Here is a 27296-nt window from a genome sequence, read left to right as displayed (position 1 = left end):
GCGCGGCTGTTTCGGCCAGCGCCGCTGCTTTGCCCCGCGTGGCTGCTTTGTCGGCGCCCCGGAGCCACGGTTCTCCCTACAAAATCCACCGGTCCGGGGGCCCTTTTGGCTGGCGATTGGAGCCACGGGAAGTCGCCCATATGCTGGTTCAAAAAGGGGACTGAGCAGAGAACCAGGACAGTAGATTCCAGGGCAAAAAAAAAAAAAAAAAAAAGCGCCACAAACCTCAGTGCCGCTGTTTAAGCCAGCGCAGTGAGTGGCCGCAGGAGAAAACAAACAGACCCCGGCGCCTCTTCAACAGGCGACTGGAACACCAACTTAAAAAAGGCTCTGAGGCAGGGAGCCAGGCGATCAGGCTTGGCTGGCCCCACCCCCACAAAAGAACAGCAACCAGAAACTCTGGATTGAGAGTTTCACAGCAAGCGCAGCTGAACCCGGGACGGTCCAGCTCTGTTGGGGAGGGGCGTCCGCCATTACCGAGGCAGCCCGCCGTTGCCAAGGCAACCCGCCATTGCTGAGGCAGCCCGCCGTTGCCAAGGCAACCCGCCACAGCAGAGACTCCGCCCCAACAGAGGCGGGCCACCATCGCCAAAGCAGTTCTAACTACACCCATATAAACAGGACTGCAGGGAAGTTCACTCGGCAGCTGGGCGGAGCCCACAGCAGCTCAGCAAAGCGGCTATAGGCCGACAGTGACTAGGCTGCCTCCTTGCTGGGCTGGGCAAGTCTGAAGGAAAAAAAAAAAAAAAAGAAGGCGGCAGCATAACAGAAACTCATAAATAAAGCCCTAAAACCCTGGGACAGAGCACCTGGGAACAAAAAGCAGTTTATGAGTTCTGCTGCAGCAGACCTAAAAGTACCTGCCCAGCAGCTCTGAATGAACAACAACAGAGCTCACAGCTCACCATTTGAGCTCCTATAAAGAAGAGACCATCTCCTCAAGCAGCTCCCTGACCCCTATATATCCAAAAAGACACCTCATAAAAGAGAGATCAGATTGACACTAGGCGGGTATCCTTCTGGGACAAAGATAGCAGAGGAAGAAAACTGGTAACAACCCTTGCTGTTCAACAGCTGTTGCAGGTGAACCCCAGGCAAGCAGGGCCTGGAGTGAACCTCAGCAGACCTACAGCAGAGGGGCCAGACTGTCAGAAGGAAAACCAAGAAACAGAAATAACCTCATCATCAACAAACAGAACGTCAATCTGAAAGATTTGAGACCCAATCTGAAAGCCAGCAACTACAAAGTCGACAGGTGGATAAATCCTTAAAGATGGGAAGAAACCAGCACAAAAAGGATGAAAACACCCGAAACCAGAACACCTCTCCTCCTAAAAGGGATCACAACTCCTCACCAGCAAGGGAACAAGGTTGGATGGAGAACGAGTGTGACGAAATGACAGAATCAGACTTCAGAAGGTGGGTAGTAAGAAACTTCTGTGAACTTAAAGAACATGTTCTAACCAAATGCAAAGAAACTAAGAACCTTGAAAAAAGATTTGACGAAATGCTAACAAGAATGGACAAAATAGAAAGGAATATAAGTGAATTGATGGAGCTGAAAAATGGAACACGAGAACTTCGTGAAGCATGCACAAGTATCAACAGCCGAATTGACCAAGCAGAAGAAAGGATATCAGAGGTCAAAGATTAACTCAATGAAATAAAACGGGAAGGCAAGACTGGAGAAAAAAGGGTAAAAAGGAACGAACAAAGTCTCCAAGAAATGTGGGACTATGTGAAAAGACCTAATCTACGTTTGATAGGCGTACCTGAATGCGACAAAGAGAATGAATCCAAGCTGGAAAATACTCTTCAGGATATTATCCAGGAAAACTTCCCCAACCTAGCAAGACAGGCAAACATTCAAGTCCAGGAAATACAGAGAACACCACAAAGATATACGTCAAGAAGAGCAACCCCAAGGCACATAATCGTCAGATTCAACAGGGTCGAAATGAAGGAGAAGATACTAAGGGCAGCCAGAGAGAAAGGTCGGGTTACCCATAAAGGGAAGCCCATGAGACTCACAGCAGATCTCTCAGCAGAAACCCTACAAGCCAGAAGAGAATGGGGGCCAATATTCAACATCCTTAAAGAAAAGAACTTTCAACCCAGAATCTCCTATCCAGCCAAACTAAGCTTCATAAGTGAAGGAAAAATAAAATCCTTTGGGAACATGCAAGTACTCAGAGATTTTGTCACCACCAGGCCAGCTCTACAAGAGCTCCTGAAAGAGGCTCTACACATATAAAGGAACAACAAGTACCAGCTCAACTAAAGGGCAAAACAGCCAGCTAGCACCAAAATGGCACTATCAAATTCACATATAACAATATTAACCCTAAATGTAAATGGACTAAATGCCCCAATCAAAAGACACAGACTGGCAAATTGGATAAAAAGCCAAAACCCATCGGTGTGCTGTATCCAGGAAACCCATCTCACATGCAAGGATACACAAAGGCTCAAAATAAAGGGATGGAGGAAGATTTACCAAGCAAATGGAGAGCAAAAAAAAGCAGGAGTTGCAATTCTCATCTCTGATAAATTAGACTTTAAAGCAACAAAGATCATAAGAGACAAAGAGGGACATTACATAATAGTAAAAGGATCAATGCAACAAGAAGAGCTAACGATCCTAAATATATATGCACCCAATACAGGAGCACCCAGATACATAAGGCAAGTTCTTAATGACTTACAAAGAGACTTAGACTCCCACACAATAATAGTGGGAGACTTTAACACCCCAATTTCAACATTAGACAGATCAACCAGACAGAAAATTAACAAGGATAGCCAGGACTTGAACTCAGACCTGGACCAAGCAAACCTAATAGACATTTACAGAACTCTCCACCCCAAATCCACAGAATATACATTCTTCTCAGCACCACATCACACCTACTGTAAAATTGACCACATAATTGGGAGTAAATCACTCCTCAGCAAATGCAAAAGAACGGAAATCGTAACAAACAGTCTCTCAGACCACAGTGCAATCAAGTTAGAACTCAGAATTCAAAAACTAACCCAGAACCGCACAGCTTCATGGAAACTGAACAACTTGCTCTTGAATGTTGACTGGATAAACAATGAAATGAAGGCAGAAATAAAGATGTTCTTCGAAACCAACGAGAATGAAGACACAACATACCAGAATCTCTGGGACACATTTAAAGCAGTCTCTAGAGGAAAATATATAGCAATAAGTGCCCACATGAGAAGCAAGGAGAGATCAAAAATTGACACCCTATCGTCAAAACTGAAAGAGCTAGAGGAGCAAGATCAAAAAAACTCAAAGTCTAGCAGAAGACAAGAAATAGCTAAGATCAGAGCCGAACTGAAGGAGATAGAGACACAAAAAACTCTTCAAAAAAATCAATAAATCCAGGAGCTGGTTTTTTGAAAAGATCAACAAAATAGACAGACCACTAGCCAGATTAATAAAAAAGAAAAGAGAGAATAACCAAATAGATGCAATAAAAAACGATAAAGGGGATATCACCACAGATTCCACAGAAATTCAAACCATCATCAGAGATTATTACAAACAACTCTATGCACACAAACTAATAAACCTGGAAGAAATGGATAAATTCCTGGACACTTGCCTCCTGCCAAGCCTAAACCAGGAAGAAGCCGAAACCCTGAACAGACCCATAACAAGGTCTGAAGTTGAGGCAGCAACTAAGAGCTTACCACCCAAAAAAAGCCCAGGTCCAGATGGGTTCACAGCCGAATTCTACCAGACATACAAAGAGGAGCTGGTACCATTTCTTCTGAAACTATTCCAAACAATACAAAAAGAGGAAATTCTTCCCAAATCATTTTATGAGACCAACATCATCCTGATTCCAAAACCCGGCAGAGACTCAACAAGAAAAGAAAACTACAGGCCAATATCTATGATGAACATAGATGCAAAAATCTTCAATAAAATACTGACAAGCCGATTGCAACAGCACATCAAAAAGCTTATCCACCATGATCAAGTAGGCTTCATCCCAGGGATGCAAGGCTCTTTCAACATACGCAAGTCTATAAACGTAATTCACCACATAAACAGAACCAAAGACAAAAACCACATGATTATCTCAATTGATGCAGAGAAGGCCTTTGACAAAATTCAACAGCCCTTTATGCTAAAAACACTCAATAAGCTAGGTATCAATGGAACGTATCTCAAAATAATAAAAGCTATTTATGACAAACCAACAGCCAATATCATACTGAATGGGCAAAAACTGGAAGCATTCCCCGTGAAATGTGGCACCAGACAAGGATGCCCTCTCTCACCACTGCTATTCAATATAGTATTAGAAGTTCTAGCCAGAGCAATCAGGCAAGAAAAAGAAATAAAGGGCATTCGAATAGGAAAGGAGGAAGTCAAATTGTCTCTATTTGCAGACGACATGATTGTATATCTAGAAGACCCCATCGTCTCAGCCCCAAACCTCCTGAAACTGATAAGCAACTTCAGCAAAGTCTCAGGATACAAAATCAATGTGCAAAAATCACATGCATTCCTATACACCAGTAACAGACTTAAAGAGAGCCAAATCAAGAACAAACTTCCATTCACAATTGCCACAAAGAGAATAAAATACCTAGGAATACAACTAACAAGGAATGTAAAGGACCTCTTCAAGGAGAACTACAAGCCACTGCTCAACGAAATAAGAGAGGACACAAACAGATGGAGAAACATCCCATGTTCATGGTTAGGAAGAATCAATATCGTGAAAATGGCCATACTGCCCAAAGTCATTTACAGATTCAATGCTATCCCCATCAAGCTACCAATGTCCTTCCTTGCAGAACTGGAAAAAACCACCTTAAACTTCATATGGAACCAAAAGAGAGCCCGCATAGCCAAGTCAATTCTAAGCAAAAAGAACAAAGCAGGGGGCATCACACTACCAGACTTCAAACTATACTACAAGGCTACAGTAATCAAAACAGCATGGTACTGGTACCAAAACAGAGATATAGACCAATGGAACAGAACAGAGGTCTCGGAGGCAACTCAACCTTTCTACAACCATCTGATCTTTGACAAACCAGACAAAAACAAGCAATGGGGAAAGGATTCCCTGTTCAATAAATGGTGTTGGGAAAGCTGGCTAGCCATGTGCAGAAAGCAGAAACTGGACCCCGTCCTGACACCTTACACTAAAATTAACTCCAGATGGATTAAAGACTTAAACATAAGACCTAACACCATAAAAACCCTAGAAGAAAATCTAGGCAAAACCATTCAGGACGTAGGTGTAGGCAAGGACTTCATGACCAAAACGCCAAAAGCATTGACAACAAAAGCCAAAATAGACAAATGGGACCTAATCAAACTCCACAGCTTCTGCACAGCAAAAGAAACAATCATTAGAGTGAATCGGCAACCAACAGATTGGGAAAAAATCTTTGCAGTTTACCCATCTGACAAAGGGCTGATATCCAAAATTTACAAAGAACTAAAGCAGATTTACAAGAAAAAAACTAACAAGCCCATTCAAAAGTGGGCAAAGGATATGAACAGACACTTCTCAAAAGAAGACATACGTGAGCCCAACAAACATATGAAAAAATGCTCATCATCACTGGTCATCAGAGAAATGCAAATCAAAACTTCACTGAGATACCATCTCACGCCGGTTAGAATGGCGATCATTAAAAAATCTGGAGACAACAGATGCTGGAGAGGATGTGGAGAAATAGGAACACTTTTGCACTGTTGGTGGGAGTGTAAATTAGTTCAACCATTGTGGAAGACAGTGTGGCGATTCCTCAAGGACCTAGAAATAGAAATTCCATTTGACCCAGCAATCCCATTACTGGGTATATATCCAAAGGATTACAAATCGTTCTACTATAAGGACACGTGTACACGAATGTTCATTGCAGCACTGTTTACAATAGCAAAGACCTGGAACCAACCCAAATGCCCATCGACGATAGACTGGATAGGGAAAATGTGGCACATATACACCATGGAATATTATGCAGCCATCAAAAACGATGAGTTTGGGTCCTTTGTAGGGACATGGATGAACCTGGAAACCATCATTCTCAGCAAACTGACAGAAGAGCAGAAGATCAAACACCGCATGTTCTCACTCATAGGAGGGTGTTAAACAATGAGAACACATGGACACCGAGAGGGGAGCACTACACACTGGGGTCAGTTGGGGGGGAATAGGGGAGGGACGGTGGGGGGTGGGGAGCTGGGGAGAGATAGCAAGGGGAGAAATGCCAGATGTAGGTGATGGGGAGGAAGGCAGCAAATCACACTGACACGTGTGTTCCTATGCAACAATTTTGCATGTTCTTCACATGTACCCCAAAACCTAAAATGCAATAAAATAAATGGGAAAAAATAAAATAAAAATAAAATAAAATACTGTAAAATTATGAAGAGAAAAGTAAGCAACTTTACAGAGGAGAATCTTGGCAGAAATGATCCTATCAAGATTAACACTATCATCCTTAGTGAAATGAAGAAACGTGCCTGCTAATGCCTTGAGAAAGACAACCTCACTTCTGTGTTATCCCTTTCCTCCCCACAAATTAAATTGTACAGCCTAAGTCTAATCATGAAGAAATATCAGACAAACCCAGTTTCAGGTATATGTTACCAAATAGTTGTATTTGTTAAAAATGTCCCCGTCATAAAAAAAAAAAAAACACACAAAGTAACTATTTCAAATTGAATGAGACTCAAGAGACATGATAATGAAACGCAGTAAGTGATCTTCAATTAGATCCTGGGTCATGGTTGTTTTCATTTCTTAGGCTTATTCTTTTGCTGTCATCTGCCTTCTTGGTCATGATGGTTTTCCGGGGGAGGGGGTAAGGAGTGCATAAACAACTTAACGGTTTTTAATCCAAAAGAAATTTCATATGCTGAGTATTTGAGATGATCTCTCGTAAATGCTTACCAAAAAAATGGGGCATGAAAAACATGGAAACTAACTGAAATTTAGAAAGATTGAGTTTCAGGTGAATAAAATAATCTTGAAATAACAGCTTAACAAGCGACAAAAGAAGATTAGATGGTGTCACTGAAGCCACCTGCCAACGTCTTATCATCTCTAGGTTAGAATGTGAAATAAGAAAAAATGGAGGTAAATATTACAGAATGCAGTAAGAAAGAAAATCTCAGCCAGCAGGTCTGTGTGAATTTTTTCACAGAAAACAGCAATGCTTTTCATAATAACTCCGGACAGTCAGGAAAATGAAGGAGGCAGGTGTCAAAAATCTAACCTGGCCTTGGCTAGTCATAACACTTGAGTTTTATACCCTGTACTCTCAGTCCCACTCAAGAATCTCTTCAATTCTGCCATTTTACTGATGATTCTGCCATCTAATACATTCTCTAACCAAGTTGTTGGAAACCAGGAGAGGAGCATGGATTTATTATCTAAATCTTCTGCTAACACCTTCACATCGGCACCTTATTCCTCTTGAGAGTCTTCTCAATGCTAAAGTTTTCAACCTGTCATTTATAAGTCAAAAATGTACAGACACAGAATTTAAAATTCTGGAATGAAGAAAAGGAATGTCAGCACATTTCCTGGAGCTTCCTAGGGTGTCTTTCTTTGCACATATTCACAGATAAAGACACAGAGGCTCACTCACCTAAATTACATTTAAAAACCCCAAATCGATGGTACTTTGCTCACTAAAGGAAGGACAATAGAACAACATTTGCCAAGGTAAGCTGAACTGCATATATTTAACATGGTTTGAAACTAAAGTGATTATAATAGCACTTGTTAAACAAGAAATTATCCATAGTCAAATTAAGGCACTGAAAGATTCCACTGTTTAGAACTAGAATTTGAAAACAGAGTAGAGGTAGAGAGGAAACAGGGCAAAGAAGTTCAGTATTTGGAAATGAGTAAAATTGTTGGATTATTAAGAAACTAATGAATAATTTTAAATTATGTTTACCATAATGTGCTCTCTTCAGAGTTTCTTATATATGTGTGTATGTATAATCTACTATAAACATTCATACATATACAGAAATATAAACAAATATTTGCATATTTATCCTTCAAAAATATCTTACTATATTAACATTAATATGAACATATAAATAAATACATTTATATTTTCATATATTTAAAGGTATATAGAGATAAGGGTATATAATTTTAAGAAAGTAGGGTTATAAAAAGAATTTCTAGAACACTGTCTTAAGAAAATTCCACAAAAACTGAACATTTGTGAAGAAGAACTAGGTCAATGGTTGCCTAAATTAAACATAAACATGAGGATAATTCCTAAAAGAAGAAACTGACAAAGAACTGAATGCAAATGCTGCTCACTGTAGACCGTGGGGAAGTTGAACTAGGTTGATCAGAACTACACCATAATCTGCTAAATTGAACCGAAGCAATTTGATCTGAACTAACACCACAGCAATTAAGCCATGCATGAAACTCTGAAGACACGTGAAAAAAGTATGAAAAAAAGAAAAGTGAGCAGTGCTTACAACAACCAATGAGAGAGAATACACATTGTGTTAGACTTCTGCAATTTCAGGTCACTGCTGTGTCTGGCAATTTTCACAACAGAGTATGATAGATGGACATACCTAAGTGTCCAGAAAAGGGCAAAAGCTTTTGTGATATTAGAACATACCTTCGAAACCAATTTTTAAATAAAGATCTTATTTCAATGTATTTAAGATACGTCTTTTTCTCCTAAATAGATTTTAGAAAATAAAACTACACAATTATCAGTTTATCTATTGTACTTGCCAACTAAATGACAGCTTGGCAAAGGGAGAATCAATGCTTATTCATTTTGCATCTACAGTTTCCAGCACAGTGCTTAGCACACAGCAGGTAGGTAAGTATAAAATACATATTTACTGACTCATCTTTGATAAAATTATGTACAACATGCCCATAAATGGGAGAAACTAAATATTTTAAGTCTTCCAGCTAGCTGACTTCTGACTAATGAAAAATTTACTATAGTCACAAATGTCCCCAGAGCTATTTGCACGAACCAATAAATTAATCTGGCTTCTATATTATGAAGCATAGAATTGGTAATAAAATATTCAACCCTAGTCTATCCTATAAATTTGCATTTATGAAATTTGAAAGGTATATTATGCAAATATGTGTTTAAGAAATTTAAGAATCATGGATCTGTTAGGTCTTAACAACTTCCGCAAAAACCATTAGCATCTATAATGTAAATTCATATTTACAGACCTAATAAAATGCATGTTAGTCACCCAACAGGAATAACTTATCTGTGGTGGTCTCACATGTACATGTCCAGATTTATTTTGCTTTTAAGAAGCGAAGTTGAAACATATTAATTTGAAAGCTGAAGCTTCAATATAAGAAGGCATTTTTTGTCTTATTTTTAATATTTTAAGACTTTTCAATTTGGCTGAGACAATTCAGAGAAATTGATGGGATTTTGTAGAATGTAAACAACCAAAGTCAGAATGCCTAATATAACTGCATTGCTACTGAAAAATGTATGACTTTCCATTTTGTATATACATGGAACTGATGTCTTCAAGATGAACTGGAAGTTATGGAACAGAGTTTGAAGAAACAAATATAAATTAAGTAAAAATGACCTTACTGTTACAAATTAACTATAAATTCAGTCAAATTTGATGAATATGATTAATTTTACCTCTAATGGTCTATATATGAATAATTTTACCTCTAGTCGTCTATTATTAGATAAAATTTAGTGATGGTATCATGTTAAGAGACTATTGTCATTCTGTTATTGAGCTTTTTGATAATTATTAATAAGTAATTATATTGTATCTTTTTTTAATTAGATGATATAAAAAGTTTATAATTCATATAGAACTGCCAAAGGTAGGAGGGGTTTTTTTTTTTTTTTGAATTTTCAGATTATTGGACTCATAAATACAGCATATGAAGTCACCGTATTAAACAAAATGGGATACTTTGCAACATTTCCTTTGGGATATTAGATTTAGCTTTGTAATCTAAAAAAATCCATCTCTGGCTGTTATCTCCTAACAACCATGGCAGAACCCCTACCTCTCTCTTGCTCTCAGATATAAGTCATTACATCCTCTCATTAGGCATATGAGGACTCTCTTTAAGGAATCTTTAGGACTCTCGAAACTCACTAATTTTCTTGGAGGCTTAAGTAATTCAAGAGCACCCTAATATCTAACACAGTGGCTGGTAAGTAATTGGTGTCCAGTATGTATTTGTGAAAGTAAACTAATAATGAGAAGTAACCTGGTTTTCATGGTGGACTATGATTCTTGGTAAGGCAATTACAGATTTATACAAAGAGATATTTGAAGAATTCCTTAATTTTCAAACATAGGCAATGGGTATTCTTAAACTACACCCACCTAAAAGGACTAATTTACAAAACTACATAAATGTTTTAGAGCATTGCTTATTATTAGAGTCTCGATACTTGACAAATTTCTTATGAATTTCAAGCAAGTTTTGGTGATTAAATATTTCCCTAAGGTTCTGTTGATACCATTTCTAATTTTATCTGCAGTGTCTAGCATTATTATGCACTTAGTAAATGTTCAAAAATACTTGTTTAATATGCAAATGTCAAGTTGCTAGAGCATTTTCACTGAAGTGGGTAGTCAAAATCTTTTTTTCCATCAGTCTAAATGATTGAGCCAAGCGGTTGACACATTGTTTTAGCCTTTCCTATTTTTTTTCAGAAGATATATTTCACTTTCCAAAGGAAATTACAAATTACTAAACAAGTCAATCCAAATTATTAAATCAAAAAGATACGCTTAGTTGTATTATGTATTATATTCTAACTATAACCTGGGCAGTAGATCCAATAGATAGAGATATGCTACTTAGGCCTTCCAGGAGCAAAGAATGAAATGAAAAGTTGATTTTATACCAATCTGGCAGCAGTCCTAATTTGAAAGTGCACACATTGAGAGTTGGCTTTGTGCTTCATCTAGCCAAGGCACATTGCACTTGGTATGCCCCAACAAAAGTTTGTTGAGTTAAATTTAATTAACTGAAGACATTGGTGGCAAAGGAAGGAGGATTCTATAAAACTTTTTTCTCGGGGTCTGATTAATTGTACCAATTTTTTCTCAATTCATCTAGATTTGTATCTAGTTAGCATTTAAATTGAAAATAAAGAGAAATTCACCAACTCTACATTTATGAAAAACCTCTTTCCCTCTCTCTCACGCACACACACACTCACATACAAATATGCTACCCTTGGTGTTTTAATACTGAACAAAATGAGATGTGTCCATTTTTTAAATAGATTAAATTGATTTAGAAATATCACTTAGTTTATATGATAGAAGAGAGTTGGATTTATTTTATATGGTCTTCTAAAAATGTACACCAATCAAAACATTACCTGCATGTTTATGCTAAAATTCTTGCGCAATGGGGGCTGTGTAACAAAGGAACAATGACTATTCCTCTGTTCCTTCTCTGGTAACCATCACAGATTTCAGAATTTATTGTAATACCAAAAGAGCATCTAAGAGAAAATACATATAAGAAAAAATTTTTCACATCTTTAGCAGAGAGAGAGAGACAGAGAGATAGAGAAAGAAATACAATTTTCTTCAAAACATCACATCTTTCCTTCTTCAGTCTCTTTGTCCTTCTCCTCACATGATCAAGCTCATTTCTCAGCTCTTTTAGATCTCTTTCTAAGTTCCTCTTGCCTGGCACACTCTGCATTTCTTCACTACTACAGCTGAGGGTCCAGCTGAGCTACAGATAGCAGAAGGGAAAGTCATGGGAGCTAAAACAGGCCAATTCTCTGCTGCACTTCCTGTTTTTATCTGTCCCAGTCTACTCTTTCTATAAACTAGAGTGCAAAAAGGTGGCAATTCCTCTAAGAGAAATAGGTTTTCTTTCATTGTTGATGCAATAAACAGCGATGCAACCCATGTTGAAGCAAACTCCATAGTTCATGAAATTTCATGAAAAGACAAAGCCATCCAGAGTTTGCAAGACCATACTCCAAGGAGTGCATCAGAGGAGAACACAACATGAGGTTTTATGCCACCAGTGGAAGAATTAAAATGGAAACAGGCTCAAGCATTATTTTGATGGTAATTGACATATAAACTGTTCAATTTCAGCACTAAATTAGTTCAGCATTTTGTTTTTCTGTCAAACTTGGATATTCTCCAAAGCATGTTAAAACAAAACTGGTTCTAAAATAAATTTTGCTTACGTCTGCATATACCCTAGATAACCCTCCAAACAGATTCAGTGATGTCTGACTTACTCCTATCCTAAATTTGTCTGGATTCAAACATATTAAATCCAACAGTGTTTTTGCACAATTTCTGTTAGAAATAAGATGAGATTTATGCTACCACAACCAATGCCCAATAATACCTTGACCTCACCCGCACAAAATCTCTACTCCCCCTCCTCATGCTTCCTAAGGGATGTAGAAACACATACACACACACACACACACACACACACACACACACAAAGGCAGTGATCAATGTGGAAAAAAATACCATTTTGTCATAATTTAAGTCAGAGCCTAATTCCCTAATGTAGGCATGCGTCATCTAACAAAAGGGATATATTTGGAGAAATGTGTTGTTGGGTTATATCACCATTGTGCAAACATCAGAGTGCACTTACACAAACCTGAATGGTATAGTCTACTTCAACTCCAGGCTATATGATATAACCTATTGCTATTAGGCTACAAACCTATACAGCATGTTACTGTACTGAATACTGTAGACAATGATAACTTAATAGTAAGTATTAGTGTATCTAAACATATCTAAGCATAGAAAAGACACAGTAAAAATGCAGTCTTATAACCTTATGGGACCATCATCATAAAAGCTGTCCGTCATTAGCCGTAAGATCATTTTGTGGTGCATGACTGTACAGAGCTTTCTGGTAAAAGATGGTTTAGTGCCCATGGCTCAGGCATGAATCTAAAGCAGGACCTTTACTTTTTCCTAAGTCTGAATTCAAATATTTTGGCCAACCCCATAATAAATGAATTCATGGCAATGATCAATCCCCTACAGTTTTACCTGCCTCAACATTTCCACCTGGCTCCTAGAAGCAATGAAGTTGAAGGAAAGGGGTGTGGGCGCATGCTCCTGATCACAGTAAACATAGATTGAACAAAGTTTTAAGCTAGGATCATTCATTCATTTGACAAACTTTGAGCATCTATTACAGACCAGACACCGATAATAGAGAGATAAATTGTTAATTAGCTCTATGCAGAAGTGGAGTCAACCTGGAAAAAGTTGAAGGAATAGCCCTTATATCTAATACACACAAGCTACTCTTTCAATGATGAAGATAACGCATCCATAAATAAGATTTGGACTTATTGTCAAGGAATATACAATCCAATTGGAAAGAGAATTAAAAATACTAAATGAATGTAAGGATGAAACTGTCATTCCCTTTAACTCAGTGATCCCACTTTTAGATTCTCTCTTAAAGTATTAATCTAAAACACCAAAACATTTTTAGTAGAACTATTATAGACTTATCGTAATAGTCTTTTATACTTTGATGTACATGCTGTATTTCCAGTCCTTTGTCTATACTATATTTGTATGGATGCATGTATGTGTACACATAAAACTGATATTGTATCACAATTATTTCACAACCTCATTCCTTTTTCATTTAATAACGTATTTAAAATGTGTTCTCATGTCATCAGATATTCTGTTAAGTGTATTTTCAATGGCCACATAGTATTAGATCATGTAATAAAATACGTACGCTATCTCCCAATGTTGTATGTTTAGGTTCTTTTCAAAAAAATTTTTTTATGATAAATAGCACTAAAATATCCATTACTGAGGGCAGTGAAATTATTCTGTATGATACCATCAGGATGAATACATGTCATTATACACTTATCAAAGCCCATAAAATGTTCATCACCAAAAGTGAACCCTAATATAAACATTGTTATAAACATTGTGTGACTCTGTGTGATAATAATGTGTCAATGTTAGTTCATTCCTTGTAACAAATGTACCTCTCTGGTGTGAGATCTTAGCTGGGGGGTAGGGGGAGGGTGTGTGTGTGTGTGTGTGTGTGTGTGTGTGTGTGTGTGAACTCTGTGCTTTCTGCTCAGATTTGCAGTAAACCTAAAATTTCTCTAAAATATAAAGTATTTAAAAATATATAAATTATATGTAGTGCTGTGTGTGGAAAAAAATTTAAAGTAGAAATAATACATAAATATGTGTTTATGTACATATATATCCATTGTATATATACAATACATTATATATGCATTATGTTATGATTATATATAAATTTCATACAAACCTCTGATAATGAAAGTTCTGGATAATCATGTTTATATAAAGGCCAATTGCCTTTTAGGAAACTTTTACTACATGATGTTGTGATCCACATTGTAGAAAAGTATTCTCTTCCTCGCAATCTCACTCAGAATATGTGATGTGGAGGTTTTACTTACAATGTCTAATTCATGGAATAGCTTCAACACTGCACTAGGAAAAAAACACTGTATTCTGAGTCCAAATCCTTATATTATGTCCCAGCTCTTGCCCAAGCTGCATGACCTTACACATAAAGCATTTCACTGCCCTGAACTTCAGTGTGTCTGATTACAAATCTAAACAAAACAAAAAACAATTCCTGCTCTTCCTGGAGTTATTGTTTTAATCTTAAAACTAGGAAATGAAGATGAGGCACAAATAAAATTTTGATGGCATCTGTAATAATCGCTTAAAGAATTGACACTTTCCAGAGAGGTAAGACTTCCTTCACCAACTCCTACCCCACCCTGAGTAAATTGCTGTGAATAACCTTGCAACATTAATCCCAGGATGATAAACATCTCTAACATTATTGATCCCTACCTGATATGTAAGCCCCTCCAGGCATTGATCTTTTTTACCTATCTCTTCCCCATACTAATGTCTGCATACTCTTCTATAATCAATTTTCCAGAGTTCTCACTACCAAAAATTCTCTTATGCCACCTAGAATCTCTATTCCCAAGTAAACAAACTCTCCTTCTCTCTACCATTTTGCCTCCAGTCTTCTCAACCACAATTTATTTTGAACATCTTACATTTTCAAGGGGACACTCTCTCATTAATGGCACTGTTTCACTCTCCTGTAAAAATCTTGAATGCTTTGAGAGTTATGTCACTGAATTGCAGTACGTAATATAATGGCCTCCATACTGCCAAATCCTGAAGACTTTTCTCAGTCCTATCCTACTGATTCTCTCAGTTGTATTCCACACTGGTTACCAGGTTCTCATTGAAACTGTGTATTCTCTTGCCTTTGGTAGGATTTCTTCCTCCTCATGCCCTTCACACAGCTCTGTCCATCTCTGGTTGTGAGCTATATTGTGCTGTCCACGCCTCCAAGGCTGTACTTCCCAGAACTCCATCCTTATTCCACCATATCTTCTGCACACATTTATCTTGGATTATCCTGCCTACCATCATTGTCTCATCAATATCTAGATGAGGATTTCTCTATTTCTGAATCTACTACTGAACTTCAGGTTGGTAAAGTCATTGTTTGTAGACTATGTCCAAATGGATGACTCACAAGATTATCAAAATCACCTTTAAATACCAAGACCTTTTATGTTCCTTGACAAATCTTGCTTTTCTTACTACATTTTTTTATTTTAGGATATGGCAGCAACATGCATCAAAAAAAAACCCCAGAAACTTTGATGTCATTCAAGACTTCTCTCATTCCACGTAATTTCTACTAATTTTATTGAAATAAAAGTAAATATTATGTAGCACTCACTAATTTCCAGGCACTGGACTAAGTATCCTAAAAACATTAACTAATGTAATCTGTATAACAGTAATATTATTGTGTCCATTTTATAGATTAGTAAACTGAGGCACATGGATGTCAAGGAATTTACTCAAGATCACACAGAGCCAGGATCCAAACTCAGGCAATTTGATTCCAGGACCTATGTTCCTGGTTACTACAGTATGCTCCCCTTAAATCCAAACAGCTAGACTAGCTATACTCAATTCCCCATGAAATGATCAATACCAGCATATCAAATATAGCTTTCCATTGCTTCCTGGTCTGTATTCAGTATTTTGTGACCAGCAAATAATATGCCTCTGTATCTTTGCTTATGACATTCCTGCTAGAGGGCCTTTCTCATTTTTTCCATATCTGTGCACTGCCAACATTTAATTATTCATTAAGTCTTTGCTCAAAGCTTCTCTCAACTGAAATCATTCCTTAAACTCCATGTTGAGATGCAAGATTCTTTCCCACATTCTTATAGTACCCATACACACCTCCCCTGTGTTTAACATATTATAATGATATCATCTATTGATAGATCATAAGATTTTTTAGGACAAAGAGCAGTTTTCGAAAAGTTTTTATCTTAAATTGCCCAGCATCTATTTAAGTGTCCTAGCACATAGAAATTTGTATATAGGCCTGGCACAGTGATGCATGCCTATAATCCCAAGCATTTTGGGAGGTCAATGTGGAAAGACTGCTTGAGACTAAGAGTTCAAGACTAGTATGGTCAACATAGTGGAACTCCATCTCTGCAAAAAAAAGAGAAAAAATCAGCTTTATCAAAAAAAAAAGGAAAAAAAAAAAAAGGTTACCTATAGAGAGATCTTAAAATTTACCCCTGAAATCTTGCAGATGAGCATTCAAATTTCATTTCTATCACTTATCAGCAACATGACCTTGAGCAAGATATTTACTCTCAATAACGCCAGTATTCTGGAAAACTGCTGTTACATATATTTTCCTGTTACGATGTTATTGACAAAAAGATAGGCAGAAGGAGTGAGCTTCACTCTACTCAGAAGAAAGCAGCCAAAAGAAGTAAGAACATCACCCCACTAGAAGTTCCAAGGCAGATAAGCAGTCCTGCCCACATTCTACATCTCACGGGGCAATGCCTGTTCTTCACAGGACAAGTCAAATCAGAGTCCCATGAAGTGCAGACAAGCAAATCTACAAATCAAGTAGACAGTGCTGGAAACTGCTGATTCATCTGGGTTAAAAGGCACCATCATGATTATCAGATGGAAAAAGGCTCTTATGAAATAGAGGCACATTTCCCTGAAATGGCCATTTCATCTTCCTAGAGTGCCAGTGACTCTTCGCAGCAGCTTGTGTTTCTGGAGAACCTGGCTTATAACCAATGAATGGTTATAGAGGTTGATGACATTTTACTAGGTCTAGGAAATCACTTCTAAAACTTTGAAAAGACATATACACCAGAGGAGAAGGCCTTCAATCTAAGCCATTAACATAAGAATTATTGAGGAAAAAAGTCTTCAAAACGCTAGAGGATATTGAAGAGATATTGAAAATACCACAATAAATCTGGCTTCCCAGGGGTACTAATTAAGTCTTTTGGTTGCAGTTAGACAACAGACACTGACTCTGCCTAGATGAGGTATAGTGAGAATCTATTGAAAGAATGCTGCCATTTCTCAAGATGTTGCAGAAGAAATTGAACAAAAAAGATTCATTAAAAAGAGGAATTAAGATAGCCCTGGGAATCTCAGTGCAAATTTCAAGGACAGGTTTATTACTAGAAAACTACCACTAAAGTGACTCAGCTCTAATGAATCACAGTCACAAATCCTCACTGTTTTATATTTTCATCTTTTAAAAGAGAGTATGTGGTCCAGTTTGTATAAAATCCCAAGTCCTATCAATTAACTGTGGTCAAAGGTCAGGTCATAGATTATAAAAACCATTCCCAAAGAAAGGAGGAAATATCAGCAGCTGAAGAGGTGAAGAGCATCACCTACAACTAAGTTTTTCAGCATTAAAACAAACCACTTCATTTACAACTAATACAACAGGAATAAAAAAATTCTTGTTGAGTTATACAACACAATTTTTTTAAAATAGAAAGAAGAACATCTTTCTTGGTACCAGTAAAGTGCAAAGCCTTTTGAAGATAGAAAGAATTCTGAAATTGAAATATTTTGATACTAGAACTGAAATCAAATGATACAAAAATATGTCAATGTCTTCCCCATGAATGCAGTGGAGACAGACAGCCACTTACCAAAAATCTTCCCTGTCCTTCCACATTATGGAGCTGCTGCAGACAAGCAGCTGCAAAGCCATTTATCGGGAGCACTTGCATCTATCTACATGGGGCCTCACCTCTGGTTCTTACCAAGAGAGACAAAGTGGCAATGTGTGTGTTGCTCTCTCACAGACATTTACGAAGCAGGTGAGCTTTTTCCACATGCTTTTCCATGTCTGCTGGCTGGCTCCAGAGAATGGGCAGAAACAATGGAAGGCGCCAGGGAATCTTAAACATCTCATGGAGAAGTCCTCACCAGTCAGGAATAATTTCATAAATAGGAAATGAATTTCTACTAAAAGTTGGAGGTCCATTTATCACAGCAGATAGCTTAAGCAGCACAGAATTTTATTTCAAAAGATGTTTAAAAAGCAGCAACACAGCAGATACTGTGTTGGAGAACAATTCCTGGATTTAGCAAGATGTTAGAAGAAAGATGAGTTCAGACAAGAACTGGCTGTTTTGAAAGGCAGGCAGCATGGAAGTTTACGAAATCTGAGTACTGAGTACTTCCAAACCTCAAATAGGCAGGAGATAACACTTAAAAGGACTTTGAAAAAGAAAAACATGTTAAGACTTTTCAATTGAACAGAGTTTAGTCTTATGAAAAAAGAGTTAATTAGGGGTGTTGCCTTATAAGCCAAAACTGTCATTGCAGACAGGTTCCAGATAGCCACCATTACAATGGGAAAAAGGCCTAAGGACTAAGAATGAAAGAAATAATGGGTATTAGAGAACCATATCCAGGAAAGTACTTTGAGAAGTGGGGAGAATTCCTGGCAATTGAATTGTTTAGAAACAAACAAATAAAAGCAGATGTTTGGTCAAAGAAACCACAAGCATGTCATCAAACAGTCTAAGGCTGTTTGGGCTTTCAAACAGCTTTTGGGAGTTCCCCACCACCACCAGGACCCCCATTGCCCACCCAAACTTGAATGATCAGAAACTGGCTGGCACCTTGAACAAATACAAAGTATACTATGCTCACCAATATCTACTTTCAAGAGTACCCCTGGGAGATAATAGACAAGAAGATGGTGCTGGCAGCCATGGAGAGGAACAAACAACAGTTCTTCCCGAACTTAAGGGTGAGTACCTAAATAAGGAACTTCCTCTTTTGGCTAAATCCTCCCCAACAGAATCCCCCCATTGCTATAGAAATCACTGTACCAGTTCTCCCTTTTCTAAAGTGGTCCTGCACTCAGCCACTGTGCATGGTGTTTGTGAGTACGTAGTGTGGTGTCAACAGATAACACCAGGCCTTGAGGAACCACCTCTGGATTTGATGGAGGTGATTGATTTTGTCCAAAGATATTGAATTTTTAGATAAAGGAAGAAAATGGGGAATTGGGGTAATCCTCCTGGAGGAGGGAGTAACTCTGCTTTTGTAGAGGAAAGGGTGCCAATCAACATTTGGTAGCCAGAGGGGAGGGCTCTGAAGAAGACGGTTAACTGGCAGGCAAAACCCTGTGCTCCCCGGCAGCCAGCAGATCCCTTTTATGTGGTCATGTGACCAGCTTTTATTAATGGGTGGGAAAAAAAACGATACCTGTGATCGCAGGCTGAGGTATTGAAAAGCCAGTCTAGTTTCCCAATGTTTACTTTTACTTCAGCCATCTTGATACAAAAGACACTATTACAGATAGATGAGCCGTAAGGTGGAAGGTGATTATGTCCCGGATTCTCACATAGAGGAAAAATGTACAAAAAGCAGGAACACCCATTTAGGCAATTACATAGAGAAAAATCTGCTTCGACTGAGCTAATTGCTGAGACGTAGGAGGTAGATTGTTTATTTGCTTTTTTCATCATCTACAATTTGTGTGATTTATGCTTCAACATAAAAGGAAAAACAGATTACTCTGTTGTCCCATAAAGCACTCTACCAAAATGACAGAAAATGGAAAAATAAACAAACACAAAAAAAGAGAAGATGACAGAAGTGAAGAGATGCCAACAAGATTTGGAAAACATCTGACTTAAGAAAGTTGAAGAATTATGAAAATCCATGTCATTAATCATTAAAAGAATTCAGGAATTAGAGACAAAAGACACTTTTGAAGATAGATATGGAAGAAAGATTGAAGACAGAGAGTTTATTGAAAATCTGTGGAAAGAGCAATCGGACACTGTCCAGCTGCCTTACTTAGGCAGGGACTCTGGGTCAATCCCAGGGCCTCAGGACATACCAGATGTAGCTGAGAGGGGGCTGTCACTCTTCAAACATATTTCAATGAGAGCCGCTCCTGCCACCCAGCCTCCTTCCTCTCACTCAGCACTGAGGGCCAGCTGGCCACCATGTCTGCCCCAGTGTACTCTGTCCCCATGCCCATGAGAAGTTAGAGAGACCCCTCCTGAGGAAACCAGCAGCTGGTCAAGCAAGCATCCTCACACCAACTGGCCATTGTGAATCCCTCAATGGAATAAATGGTCCCAGGCAGTCGCAAAACTGCCCTCAATAAATACCACCAAATATACAAAGAGCTTCCAGTCAGTTTTGAAGGCCTCTATCTTAAATAGGGACAGATATCCAAGGTTCCCTGGACCTTTTAGGACAGCCTCCAATAGGAATGTGAAGAAACATGACAAACAAATGCTACAAGAAGCTGAAAGGAAAAGAAAAATCCAAAGAAAATACCCAGCAAATAAAAACTAAGGTCTTCAGAGAAATGAAAAATACAGTGCATCTGTGAAAAAAAATACAGGAGATTCTGAAAGAGAACTTTTAGAGAACAAAATAGAGCTACCGGATATGAACAAAGAGATAGCAGAAATAAAGAATTCAATGGCAGACTTAAAAAATAAAGTTGAGGGGAACATTCAGAAAGTCAAACAAGGAAACAGAGGTGGGAAATGGAAGGAGAAAGACCGAAAAGTTACAGAATCTGTCCAGGAGGCCTATCACCTAATTAGTAGGTGTTCCAGAGAGACCAGAAAGAACCATGGGAGAAAATTGTAAGGTACATAATAAAAATTTCTAAGAACTGAAGAGAATGAGTATCCAGACTGAACAGGCACAATACAAAAACTAAATAAACTTTTAAAAAGCACCCTGTAGCACTCTAGGGATAAAGAGATCTTGAAGGCTTTGAGAGAGAAAAAAAAATACTTGCAAAGAAGAAGATGGCAATTGGGTAGTGAAAAGACCTCAAAGAAAAGCTTTCAAATTTCTGAGACAAATGCATTTCATCAATAAACTCAAAATGAGGGGTGAATAAAGTCATTGTCAGATATACAGGAACTCAATTTTTTCCTCCACACATTTTTTTTTTCCATCGGGGCCCTGCTGATGAATATTTCCCAGCAAAATGAGGGATTAGGCCAAGGAAAACAAGATGTAGGCTAACGGGCTTAAATGATCCAACACAAGAGATAATAAAGAAGAAAGCTAAAATACTAAAAGGCAATAAATAATCCTACAGAACTATCAACTTAACAGCCTCTAATAAAAATACTGGGAGTCAGTCCTTCTAAAGTTAATATGTAAAGCTAGATGACAAGTGTGCTGGAAATAAAAGATTGTTTTAAGAGTTGGAAAGGATTTCTGGTATCATCTACTTTTTCATTTTATGTGTGAGGTTCAAAGAGATCAAGTCACCTACTTTCTTAGCAGATATATTCCATTTGCTTCTACGCAGAAACCATTGCAGAGTAAGTTAGATGCACATAATTAGAAATAAATAAGAGCTACAGTCTGAAGTGGAGAATCTCAAAGCATGCCTTCCTCCCCTTTTTTTAATAGTTCAGTTTGGCTCTGGGCCAAATCCAATTCCCATTTGCAGTTTATTTCTGCCCATTTGCTCTGACATCAGATGATTTGTTTTTAGCTAAACTACTATATAATCACATTGCTTTTATTGTATAGCTTTTGCAGCAGTAGCTATAAATTTTGGGCAAATTTGTGTTATCCTTTCAAAAAAAATAATTGGCTTCTTTCAATTTACAACGCATTCTATTTTTATCCTGATGAATTTTATCACCCATAACATATATGCAGCTTTGGAGATAATGCAAAGATTTCTTGCAGACCAATAAACCCTTTCATCTGGCTATTGTTTGTGATGGTGGAATATGTGCTGCATAAATCTGCTTCTCTTAGGAGAACCATAATCCCAACTATTTTCATTTTAAAACTGATATTGTACTCATTTTTCCATCCTACCTGGATTACTGTTTTCATGAATCATTCTCCTCACAAAAGTACTGGGACTTAATGAGAAGATTCTGTCCTGGACTCTGATATGATTTGTATGGGACACTTTCCTACATACCGCTGGCCAGATGGATAATTTCATCTTTCATTAATAAATTTCATACTTCGCCCACTCAGAAAGACCTATTCAAAAATAGGCAAGGTGACTCTGTCCTGCTACATCCTTTTCTGAAGCTCTTAAACTTTCATTTAACTTTTGCTAAATTTATTTTTTCTAGTTAAAAATGTGCTTCATATGCATATAGGATTATTATTCCCCTTATGATGATCTTTTAGTAATCTTTAGAAAGCAAGCATATGATTTCTTAACATGTTTTGATTTCACACTTACTTTAAAAATATAGGTTTCTCTATTGCTTAGTTCTTTAGAGATAGAACTGGCTGATATTTATAGGGAAGCATCACTTTTGGGATCAGAAGACGACAAAGGCCTAAGGATATAATCTTCAAGTGGAAGCAGAAATAATATCAAACTAAATTAGCATAATCTATATAAAGTTTTCAAAGCATTTTCAGATATATTATTGTATTGGATCTTCACACCCACCTTGTCAAGTAGATAGAAGATTGATATCTGCATTTTGCAAATGGAAAAAACAGAGACTTAAGTTACCTGCCTCAACCAAAACTGCACGAGAAATAAGTGACAGAGCAGGGCTTTGAAGTCTAATCCTTTGATTATACATTCATGTATGAGTGTGTTGAGGTGAAATAGAACTCTTAAGTAGAAGTCTGCAGGAGCTTATTTATAAAATGCCATTAAAAATCTTGGTAAATCTACATAAGAAACTGTTTAACTTTTCACCACTTGACAAAGGTAAATTCCTAATAAGAAAAATGTCATCAAGAAATACACCTATTGCTTAGAATAAAGGTGACTCAATTATACTTCAATTTCCTCATAAACATAAAAAATCTTTCAAAACAGTAAGTTACATTTCGATTCAAAAATAAATAGCTTTTTCATTGGTTTTGCATAATTAATTGGTTTTATTTTTGCCAATTCTTGACTTAGTCCCTTGCAAAATTGTAAACATTTTATATTTTTCTAATCATAATGAAGATATTACTTTGTTTCACTGTTATATTGCACACATTTTTCAAGCTATTGTTATACTATTGTAAATGACATTATCATGATCATATTTATAAAGAAAGTCTTTTTTTTTTTCGAAAACCATTAAAATAGGACCAGTGGTTCAAAAAGTATGAATATTTAAGGGCTAATGATACAGATTTTCATGATGCTTTTCAAAAGTCAAATGTAAACATTAATTAGCAGTGCAGGATTTGCCTTTTTCACCACACTCCATGCTTTCAATTGCTAAGGTCCAAAATCTTGAAGGCATTCTTGACTTCTCTCATCCACAAATCCTATTGAGCCTGCCTTCAGAATGTCAAAATGTCTCCAGAGTCTGACCCTCACTCAACATCTTTATCTGACCTCTCTTCAGGTTTCTCTGCTTCCACCTGTCCACCTCTTAGAGTCTATTCACATTTCATCTGTTGTCCACTGAGCAGCCATAATGTGTAGGGGGATTGAATCAAAAAGACCAACTATGAGGCTGTGGTAATAATTCAGGTGAGACATGATGATGGCTACAGATCAAGGAGATAGTACTAGGGGTGATTAGTGGTTAGTGATGAATATGCTGAACATGTTTTGAAAGTGGAGCCAAAATAATGTTCTAATGGATGAAAATGAGATGTGAGAGAAAGGTATATGTTTGAAATATACACTTGGGAGTCAATGAAATATAGAGAGTATTTAAAGCCATGAAATGGGTGAGATCAAGACAGTGATTATTAATAAAAGAGAATCATGAACTAAATCTATTATTTTCATTTTAAATAATAATCATCTTTGTTATTAGGGTGAAGGGAAAGCAAAGGAATCAGCCAAGGAACGTGAGAAGGAGCCACCAAAAAGGTAAGAAAACAACCAGGTGAGTATGGCATCCTGGAAGTCAAGGGAAGGGAGGAGTAAATGATCCACTGTTAACAAATCCTGCTGAAAGAACAAGTAATAAGAAGCTGGGAATTCAGCAGTAAACTAAGTAATATGACCTTAAGGCCTTGACAAGAGCAACTTTAATAGTGTGATTGAGATAAATGCAAGACTGAATGGAAGAGAGAATATGGAGCCAATGAGCAGAGACAAAGTTTTTATAGAATTCAGGGTGAAGTAATGGATGGGTGAGGGAAGAGAAGTTGAAGAAAGACGGTTTTATAAAATTTTTTAATGAAGGAAGCAATAGTATATTAATGAGTATGATCCAGTTGTGTGAGTAAAAAGACTGATTTTGTGGGATGGAGTGGTAACAAATGGGAGCCAGTGAACAAAGTGACAGATTGGCTTTAGACTGGGGCACTGAAGCTCACCTCTGGTTACAGGCAAGAATGCAAGATGTGGCAGATACTGGTGGTGGGTAGATGCATGCAGAAGTCTATGGAGGGTCTCTTCTGATTTTCTAATCATTTTAGTAAGATAGGAAGCAAGGATGGAAAGATGGGGAAAATGTGTTTCAAGTTTAAGGTGAAACAGAATATAGTAAATCATCTAGGAGAGAAGGAGGGTGAATGATAATTCCTGGGAGTATAAAGCCTCTTATAAATGCCTGGTGACACTGAGTGCATTTCAGGTTCATTATCACTGATTTAAAGTCAGACCTGCCCAGTAAAACCTCTTACAAATGCCTGGCGACATTGAGTGCATTTGAGGTTCATTCTTACTAATTTAAAGTCAGAGCAGTCCAGGAAGATGTGTTTTTCCCTCCAGCTACATTTAGATCCATGAGTGTAAATGTGGTATGTGAAGAGTTGAATTGAACCAGGGTTGTGATTTTGCTAAGCAACGACAGAGGAAAATAAAAGAGGAGGACAAGGGACTTTCAGAGGTAGTCAATCGAGTGATCATAATGACTACCATAGGATTTAACCAAACAAGTATGGAGAGGACATCAAGGGATAAGGAACAAAGAAAAAAGCTGAGATCAATGGACTGGAGGTCCTGGTTGGATCAAAGGATCATTGAAGTTGGGGTTCTGGATAAATTGGGAAAATAAAAGATCACGGTCAGAAAGTGAGATGCATGCAGTTGAGTTTGTGGGAGAGATGTAGTTATCTGGCAATAACAAGATCTTAATCACATCTAGCATCTAATCAAAACCCTCCTGTGGCTTGCCTTTGCAAATAAAGAAAAAGCTATGGAAGTACAATAGCTTCAACACATTCCGCTCATCCTGCTTCTCACTGTTTGCCCCTGAATCTCACCTCACTGCCTTTCCAACTTCTTTCTACTCCAGCCACTCTGACTTCTGTGATGCTCCTTGAGACACGTCCCTACCTTGAGATCTTTGATTGTTTACCCAGATTCCCCATGGCTTCTTCCCTCCCATCTTTCAAATGCCCAAGTGTCATTGTTTTAATAACTTCCCTAACGACCTCAACCCAGGTCCTAAGGCTCCCTGTCCACCTTCCCTGCTTTCTTTGCTCTGTATCACTTACTGCCTTGCAACGCTACACAATATACTTATTGGCCATCTTTCTCCCACTGGAATACAAATTCCGTGAAGAAAGATATTTCTGTCTATTTTAGTTATAACTCTCCTCTCAGCACCTAGCAGAGAGTAGGGATTCATTACATATGGAATAAACTGATTGCCTTTATTCATTCCTATGACCTAATCTTTGCCTTCTTAATAGGTATAAATGTCATTGTGTTCTTATTATTTTTTGGCAGATTTTCAAGAAATGCCTGTGTATGATTTGGATTTGGGGGAATAAATGCCACTTAGGTAAAAAACAGTGTTGGAGGTTATAAATTGTACAAATAACTTGCAGGAAGATACCACATAATATAGACATAGAGATACAGTATGAATATCCACTATCGAAACACTCTCAAAAAACTGGGTTTCATTCAAAAGGATAATTGCAGTGAATTTTGGGGTCATTTTGATATATTAATTTTATAACTGGAACCTAAAATGTGTGTTGATAGCATAGGCTTCCTGTTAAAATTTAGTATGTTGTTCTGAGACTTCAAAGAGATATTGAGTTTTGAGCTGATACTGAACAAAAAAAAAAAAAAAAAAAAAAGAACACCAAGTTATAACATAGTATATACTTCCAATTAAGAACAAGCAAACCCAGGTGAAACTCTTTTCCTTCACATTACAAGTATCTTTGTTATCTGCAGCCAATGTGCACATTGCTGTGTTCCAGTGATAACCTGTACCACCAAAAATCTATTTAAGTGATAATTATCTCACTATAGCTAATACTGGAGAAGGTCACCTTGAAAACTAAATTTGAGGAAATAAACGTATTATCAAAATAAGTCTAGATCCGAAAGACAAAACCTATGCACAAATACTGTCATCTAGTTAGTAAATGTGTTTCTCACAGAGGCATATCAGTAAATATATTATCACCACTGATAGTCAAATTTCTTACTGACAGGGAAGGAAGTTACAAGAAAGAAAAGGAAAAAGGATCCAAATTTGTTGGATTGGAATGAGAGGTAATGGTATAAACACGAATTTCAATACATGTACAGAAAGATATGGAACTAAATATAGATGAATGTGTATGCATGACTTAATATACACATATTTCCTTGTTTTGTCCACTGAAAGGACAAAGAAGCAACAATATCCTAGTCCTCAGATCTTGGTTTCCAAACACCATTCTCTAATAAAGGATATCGGAACCTTTTTAGAGAAGTGGTTGAGCCAGAACTGAGGCAGAGAAAATATAAATAATCAGCCCTAGACACAGAGAGCAATCTAAAGGGGCTCCCAATAGCCAAAATAACAAAATAATGAGAACATTGTACTAAGACTCATAGAATGAAATACATGTCCATAAATGCATATTTATTAAAAATTGAATACATAACTAAGTTGGAGAAAGCATACATCTCTTTACTACTACACATCCAGCCACTGATTCTTTCTCTCTTGAGGCAGCA

This window comes from Sapajus apella, unplaced genomic scaffold (genome assembly GCF_009761245.1).
Source record: "Sapajus apella isolate SASKATOON/1434 unplaced genomic scaffold, GSC_monkey_1.0 scaffold9, whole genome shotgun sequence".
Classification (NCBI taxonomy): Eukaryota; Metazoa; Chordata; class Mammalia; order Primates; family Cebidae; genus Sapajus; species Sapajus apella.
The sequence above is the reverse complement of the archived record's forward strand: the minus strand, read 5'-3'. Positions refer to the sequence as shown.